This window comes from Lactuca sativa, chromosome 3, assembly GCF_002870075.4.
Source record: "Lactuca sativa cultivar Salinas chromosome 3, Lsat_Salinas_v11, whole genome shotgun sequence".
Taxonomy (NCBI): domain Eukaryota; kingdom Viridiplantae; phylum Streptophyta; class Magnoliopsida; order Asterales; family Asteraceae; genus Lactuca; species Lactuca sativa.
Window position 1 is genome coordinate 10242448 of NC_056625.2, and position 8553 is coordinate 10251000.

Genomic DNA, 8553 nt, shown 5'->3' on the forward strand with positions numbered 1-8553 from the left:
GTATTCTTTGACTTGTACTCGCCCTGATGCGGCCTTCACTTTGAGCATGGTCAATAGATATCAGGGGAACCCTGGCAAAGCACATTGGACTGCAGTCAAGAATATTCTTAAGTACCTTCGGAGGACCAAGGAATGGTTTCTAGTCCTCGGTGGGAGTGATGACTTAAGGGTGCGAGGGTATAGTGACGCCAGTTTTCAAACCGACAGGGATAACTACCATTCGCAGTTGGGCTGGGTCTTTACCCTAAATGGAGGAGCATTGGCTTGGAAAAGTTCCAAGCAGGAGACCGTGGCTGATTCAATGTGCGAATCAGAGTACATTGCAGCGAGCGAAGCGTCAAAGGAGGCAATATGGTTGAAGAACTTCATTGGAGACCTTGGAGTTGTGCCAGCCATACAGGAGCCTATGGAAATTTTCTGTGATGATGAAGGAGCAGTTGCCTTGACCAAGGAACCAAGGGATCATGGTAGATCTCGACATATCAACATAATATATCACTTTATTCAACATCGGGTAGAAGGACTCCTCGTAGTGAAGAGGGTATCGTCGGAAGATAACCCAAAAAATCCACTTACAAAGGGATTGTGTAGGGTTAAGCACTTGCAGCACGCTAAGGGCATTGAGCTGAAGGACGATATTAGTTTAGATTAGATAGTTTAGAAATGTGTAATATATAAATTGTAATTAACATTTGATGATTAAATAAAAGAGTATTATTTATGAGTAAAGTTACTGTCTTATGTTAATTATTTACCTATTGTTTCATTTTTCATGTTTCGACTTCCTGAATAATAAGACTATTCAAATAGTCCATAGTCGTTTCATATGTTGGAAGTAGTTATGAAAGAAGATTGTCATGAATTTGTGTGTAGATTGTATAAAGTGTATTAGAGATAGAAAAAGTTTGTTGCAACGTTCATGAGTGCTTATGAATAAGATTTGAGCATTGGAATAAACCCACGCTTGCTGAAATCACTTCGTGGAATTTGTCACGAGTGATCGCAAGACGATAATATCATATGGTCTTAAAACCTAGATATATGGTTTATTGTTTGCTAATTGGTTATGCATTGATAATGCATAAACGCATCAGTAACTTGATGTTATAAAACGCATTGTTGTGTATGATTTGATTAATGAATAGTAAATGCGTATAAGTCGAAGTTTATCTATTCCTTTTATCCTAAGAGGGTAAAAGCGATATCAGGTCCCCTCGATGATTTGGTTTGACTTATGTGTCGGGCCCGGTCAAGACTGAATTGATGTGTTCAATTAAGTCCTACGTCAGACGAATCAGAGATTGAGAAACAATCTGCTGGACAATAAGTATGAATATGTTCCATGTGATTGTCCGCACGATATCTAGAACAGAGGACTATACGATCCCCTATCTATAGGACAGGTTACTAATAAGATCAGAGTTCGACAGCGTCTTTGAGAGCTACGATTGCTAATCGGATTGTACTTACATTTGTCGTTACTAGACTTATCCAAGTGGGAGACTGTTAGATTAGTGTCTATGCCCGTAACTATATTTCTTAAGTACTTGACCCGATTATGCATGGTCATTTTGGATTGCCTTCACTAAAGCAACATGATAGGATGATTTATCAAGTGAGAGGTTATTATGGTTTATTAATATATTATATGAATAATATATTAAAGGAGAAATCATATAGTTTAATTAATATTAGACAAGAATTAATTAAGAATTGATTATGTGGCTAAAAGACATTAGTTAAATAAAGGGGACTTAAACTATCAAATGTGTGATAGTTAAGTATTGGGCTTAGAAGGCTTATGAAACTAGGCTTGGACGAAATTATAGATGTGTCCATTCTAATTTCGGCCAAGAGGCCCTATTCCAGAAGCTTCTTTGGACTTCTTAAGGCCTTAGCTATCCATTAGGGTTTTGGACTGAAACCATAGCAACACCCGTATATATAGGACCCCAAGGCATCCAATTTTCGGCCACTGGAACCCTAAGAGAGATCATAGCCGAAATCCTACCTCTCCTCTCTCTCCAATATCATCCTCTTACTTGTGTGGTGTTTGTAAGCCATTAGAAGAATGACACTTGTGACTCTAAGCTCCAAGGACAAGAAGATTCAAGCTTTGTTCAAGATGTAATCATCTAGATCTGTTTTCTTGTATCAATTTCGAAATATATACATTAGATCTAGGGTTCGTAAGTCTTGAATGAATAGTATGTACAACAAAGAAACCTAGATCCAAGCATTAGGGTTTGCATGAGCACATAGGATGTTCTTTTTGGCTCAAACCCATTATATACTTTGGAGGGTCCCGGGAAGAGGCCCAAGATTTCAGATCAGCGATTGCGGGAAACTGCATGAGGGAGTTTATCGTTCTAGGGGTTCAGGCTGCTACAAGTGTGGCAAGGATGGTCACGCCAGTAGGGACTGCCCGCAGGGGGCAAGCCTATTATGTTTTCGCTGCGATCAGGTGGGCCACAAGAAGGCTAACTGTACGAAAATGAGGGGAGGGGTAGTAAGCACGTTTGCTCTAGACATTTTGAGGATTACTGATGGATGAGATGGTAGGCAAGGAGCCCCAGCAGAGAGGAGTAGGACTTTGCAGCGACATGCAGGAGAGATCCGAATTACGGTAGGCAATGTTGCAGGTATGTATCAATTTCTCTTTTTGAGTCTATCTGTATTATGGTTGTTCTTGCCTCGGTCTCAGGTAAGAGTATACACGAGTTATCTCCATGCTTGTATTTCGATTATAGTTTCAAAATGTCTTATGCCAATTGCATACCTGGAATTATTAGTAGCTAGTGTAATGTCATTTCCTTTTTTGGTTTGAAGTGTTTAATATTATCTCGGTTACGGCCGAGATCAGTCCAGGAGCATCATGTGAAGGCCTGCGGTTGCGGACCGCAAGGTGGTTATCCACCATCGGCAGGATTCGGTGAAGTTCGGTCTTTGTACTGGGGATAGCTTTTGGAAGCATCAAGAGAAGCAGTCTATCGCTAAAGAAGTTGCTCTGAAAAATTTCATCTAGTCTTCAGTGATTGTGCGATCTTTGGAGCGGGCTAGTGATGGATCGCTAGCAAGGTTAGGCGTTGGTAGTTAGCGTGTCTATCGTGTAAGGAAGGAAGGGATGGGAATCCTTCGATTCTCGCGTGCTGTGAAGACTTAGTCGAAGCTAAGTGGGTGAGAAATGATCATGTACTCAGAAGCAAGAGCGGTTTCGAAAATGGGATAAGTTTCGCATCCTTGTCATGAAGGAAGACGGCCCAAGCGGCTGTATGGATTGAGGATAGTGTGAATTGGAAGTTCGGAAAAACTTGCCAATAGTGAGATCACATTCTTGGGATGTCTAATAGTAGGCTTCAGAAAAATTAGGTTGGGAATTTCAGTCAGGACATGAGTTCATCTTGGGATATTAGATTGTGCATGTATGCTCGATTATGGGTGTTTTCAGATTAGTAGTCAGCGAAAGACCATGTCAATGGTTGAGTAGTAAGGAAAGTGATATAAGACTGCGGGATATCCGTAGCGTTCACCAATGGTCAGATAGCATGAGAAGTGTGGCAAGATTGTGGGGTGGCTCGTAGCATTAGTTAGAAGATAATGTAGAAGTGTTGTAAGACTATGGGGTGGCTCGTAGCGTTCACTAGTTGGTGGATAGTGTAGAAGTGTTGTAATACTATGGGGTGGTTGGTAGCATTCACTAGTTGGCAGATAGTGTAAAAGTGTTGTAATACTATGGGGTGGCTGGTAGCGTTCACTAGTTGGCAGATAGTGTAGAATGTTGTAAGACTGCGAGGTGGCCCGTAGCACTCGTCAGTTAGCCGTTAGTATATTGGTATAGTAAGACTACGGGGTGTCCCGTAGCATTAATTAGTGGTCAGTTATCATGGAAGCATAAGACTGCGGGGTGGCCCGTAGCTTTCGTCGGTCCCTATTCGACAGTAAGAATGTATCAGATGTGTGACTCGCTTGTGGAGTGTTTCAGATAGGTTAGACCGGGGCAGGGCAGCCCGCATGGATGTAAGTAGACTACAATATGATTGGGTTCGGGTAGTGGTATGTCGTTAAATACCAAGTGTGATGTAAGACTACAATGGTTCTAGTAGAATTCACCTCTTTATAGTAGATTCGGTGGCCATGTGGTTAGAGTAGTTTGCGATGGCCAAAGTTCCTTCGGAAGTCACTAGGAGCGACTGAGAAAGTGTTCATTGGTTCGGTAATCGGGTGGAATCCGGTATTTCGGGTTAGTCGATAGGTAAGTTGGGGACTGGGAGGTCTCGGTTCATCCGGAAAGCGGATAAGAGACAGTAGGATCTCCGGGAAGGAGCAGTGATAAGAGAATTTGTGCATGGAATAGTTAGTTGATCGAGATGTGCTATGTCACTCATAACAGTATTAAATAATCTCAGAGTAAGCGATTTGACTCTGTTGCGCAGCTCTCGTATGAGTCTAACCATTGCAGGGATAAATCTCTTTCTCGAAGGATTATCTGACTCATTCGCTCGGTTGGGTGTTCGGCATTAGGTCATAGTAAGTGGAAGCATTCAGTGGCTAACAACGAAGGGACCAGCACTGGGAGTGGCTGGAGATTTAGTACAATGAAGGATCTGTTATTCACAGAGATAAGAAAAGTTATTGCTTATGTTTAGTTGCCTTAGGAAGGCCGTGGACTGCACAGAGAAAATGGGTGAACCCTTGGATATCAAGTGTAAGTACTCGAGGAGTACCGAAAGGAATGTTGAATGAGTAAGAAAGAGATGTACTCAGTATTGATAGTGATTAGAGTGCTCTCTAGGTTTTACCTCCATGAGTTGCTTTTGCGGAAAAATCGAATGGAAGGCTTATAGAAACGATCCTCTGAGGATTGGACCGAGCAGACGAAGTATGCATCGTGTAGGAATGCAGTGAGAGGTTGCGGGGTAGTTGGTTGTAGCGGACTTCGAGGACGAAGTCTAGTTTAAGTGGGGTGATATGTAACACCCGGAATCCAGAAGTACAATAAAAGAAAGAAAAACCCCAAGTCAAGAGGTCTACTCGTCGAGTCCAAGGGGGTGGCTCGACGAGTAGGAGCGAGTTTTGGGGTGCGGGTTAAGTGACCTACTCGGCGAGTTGATCTAGGTTTGGGAAACCCTATATTCGAGCTTTTGTCCCCTATTTAAGTATCATATTCTCCTCCCACTAGCCTCATTTCCAATCTCCACTACCCAAACCCTAATCTCTGAAACCCTAGTGCCTTCCATGAGCTTTGGAGCCATTTATGAGTATTTTTGAGTGCTTTGAAGCTTGAAGAAGAAGGAGAAGCCTTGGGGATACAATAAGAGGCTAGTAGATCCATAAACCTCTTGCTTTCTTCATCATTTTCTGGTAAGAAAGTTCCAACCTTGATCATTATGCACTTAGATCTCTTCTTTGTCACTTTTGAGGGTTTTTAGTCCAAGAACCCTAGCATGTGAGAAATGGACGTCCCAAAGGCTTATGGTTTCAGATTTAGAACCATTAAGGGCTATTATGGCATAAAGGTGCAAGCTTTATGCCATATGAGTCCCCATGCAAGCACTAGGGTGTTCTTTTGGCCTTTTTATCTCAAAGGGACATGTATGGAGGGAAAAAGGCAGGAGCTTTGCATGGTTATGAGATGTTTGGGTCCAGATCTATGTTTGGATGCATTAGTATGGTGTATGGGTGACTTGTGGACCAAGATCTAGGTCCTTAAGAGTTAGGGTTTGAGTGAAATCCTTCAAGCAAGGGTATTATTGGGTAAAGTTGGAAACTTCCCCCTTCCAAGGTCATTTCCAGGGTGTATTCAAAGTTTGGAGTCGGGATCTGAAGTATGGGGGCTTAACCCATTAAGTTAGCTTATTAGACTAAAGGACTCGACGAGTTTAGGAAGGGACTCGACGATTCGAGGTGGATTGTTCCGATTCCGTATGGTTAAAATCGACGAGTCCGAGGAGTGACTTGGTGAGTTGATGGGAGGAGTCGCGACCATGAGTACCCAAGAAACTCGACGAGTTAGGGGTTGACTCGACGAGTTGGGTCGCGAATTTAGGATTCTGAGTTTTGGAACTTGACAAGTTAACGGAACTTCGAACCAAAAAATGAAATGACATTACAATAGCTACTAATAATTCTAGGTATGCAATTGGCACAAGACATTTTGAAAATACAATTAGAATACAAGCAGAGAGATAACTCTTACATACTCTTACCTGAGACCGAGGCAAGAACAACCATAATACATATAGACTTGAAAAGAGAAATTGGTACATACCTGCAACATTGCATGTCGTAATTCGGATCTCTCCTGCATGTCACTGCAAAGTTCGACTCCTCTCTGATGGGGCTCCTGCCCTACCCTCTTGTCCATCAGTAATCCTCAAAATGTCTGGAGCAAACGTGCTTACTGCCCCTCCCCCATTGTCGAATAGTCGGCCTTCTTGTGGCCCACCTGATCGCAGTGAAAACATAATGGGTTTGCCCCCTGCGGGCAGTCCCTGTTGACGTGACCATCCCTGCCACATATCTCGTCCTTTCGCCATGTGTCACTCTCTGGTTGACTTGTGTCCTGGTGACTCACTTAATACCACGTTATGGTAAGCATACCACCATGTCATGGTGATCAAAAGTTGATCGTTGGCTTGACTCCTGTTAACTTTTCTTGAAATAGCAACGTACTTTCATCTCAACTTCAAAGATCATAGACTCTGTTTTTGACAAACATTATATCCATGGATCCGTCTCAGAGTGAACTAGCATTTTCTTTCATAATTTCCTAGTTTAACTCTACTTATTTTCTGAGACAACACAATAAGTACAAGAACCTACATATTGCATCACTGAATTATTATCAGTTCACTGTTTTAAGTTCACACCAAATCATAGTTATACCCAATACATACTTTAACTCACAATACGCATTTTTTAGGTCATTACATGTCTCGTAATAGTATCTATCATGAAAACAATGTATGTGTATGTATGTATGTATGTATGTATATGTATTAATCTATATGTGTGTATATGTATGCATAAATTGTTGAAACAAAGAAATACATTGATTGACTAAGTTATGTGAAAGATGAAACGAACAAAATAATGCTTATGGCTCGAAAGATGAAAGTTGGTACCAATGATCCTATATAGCGATGACACTTATAATAATGGAATTTCTCGCCCGCAGAATCGTTTTAATATGTTTATGTTTCACAACTTGGGTATTTTATAAAATAATTTCTAACTTTTTTTTTTATTAATAATTAGTTCATTTTACCTAGTTACAAGTTGAATAAAATTAACAGAGCCAAAGGGAAAAGTTAGATATATAACATATTTTTCTAACATCCTTCCTAATAAATATAAATAATTTTGTCATATGTCGTTCTTTTATTCATTATGCCACATGTCAATATGTGATAATTTTGATATATTTATTTTTCACTTGTTATTTACTTCATTTTTTTAATATATCATTAATTTAGTTTCCATAAATTGAATATATCATAATGACTATATTAATTTCAAATTTCAAACTTCAATTTCAAATTTAAATAAAATTACAATTTAAACATTTGTATTTAACATTTTGTTATAATTAATACGTTTAATACATAGGTCTGACAATTAAACATATAATTTTAATTTATATTTTTGCATGTTTTTTTTTAAAATTTTTTTCTTATAATTTTTACTTATTTCAAATTTCAAATTTCAAATTCAAATAAACTTTACATTTAATCATTTATATTTAATATTTTTTTTAATCAACCCATATAACATACGAGTCTCATAACTAGTATACAAATAGTTAGCAACGCAATATGACCCAAATATAAGTATATGACCCAAGTATAAGCTGTTAACCTTTGATTACCCCCAAGGGAAAGAACAAACAATAGGTATGAACTTCCCAACACCCAACTATTAATAAATAATAATAGGACAAAATTTCACAATTGGTCCCTGTGGTTTACAAAATATTATACTTTGAGGACTTCCTAGCAAAAAGCCATGCGACTGGTCCCCATGGTTTGTAAAATTACATGAAAGGTCCTCCACCCGTTAAATCTAACTTTTTAACTGTCAGATTTTAATGGAAAAGACTATTTTGCCCTTGTACCAATATTGCAATACATTACAAACCTCAAGGACCATTCGTGTAACTTTATAAATTTGAAATTTTATGTATATATAAATTATATATATATATATATATATATATATATATATATATATATATATATATATATATATATATATATATATCTTTTTGACATTTTGTTTTCTTTTTTTATTTTATAATTTTAGCTATTTATGGTTTTTTAATGTTTTTATTTATTTTGATTCAAGTAAATAAACTTAAGTTCGATAAACCATATCGAAACCTTTTTTTCTTAATTATGAAATGAAACGTTAATGTTTTTTTTTTATTTTTTGTTGTTGCGGTTTATTTTTTTTTTACCTTTTTACTTTGATGTTTTATAGTTAATATCTCGTTAGCAACTTTATTTTTGCATTTATCATTATCATTATTTCACCTTTTGTTGTTTTTTATATATC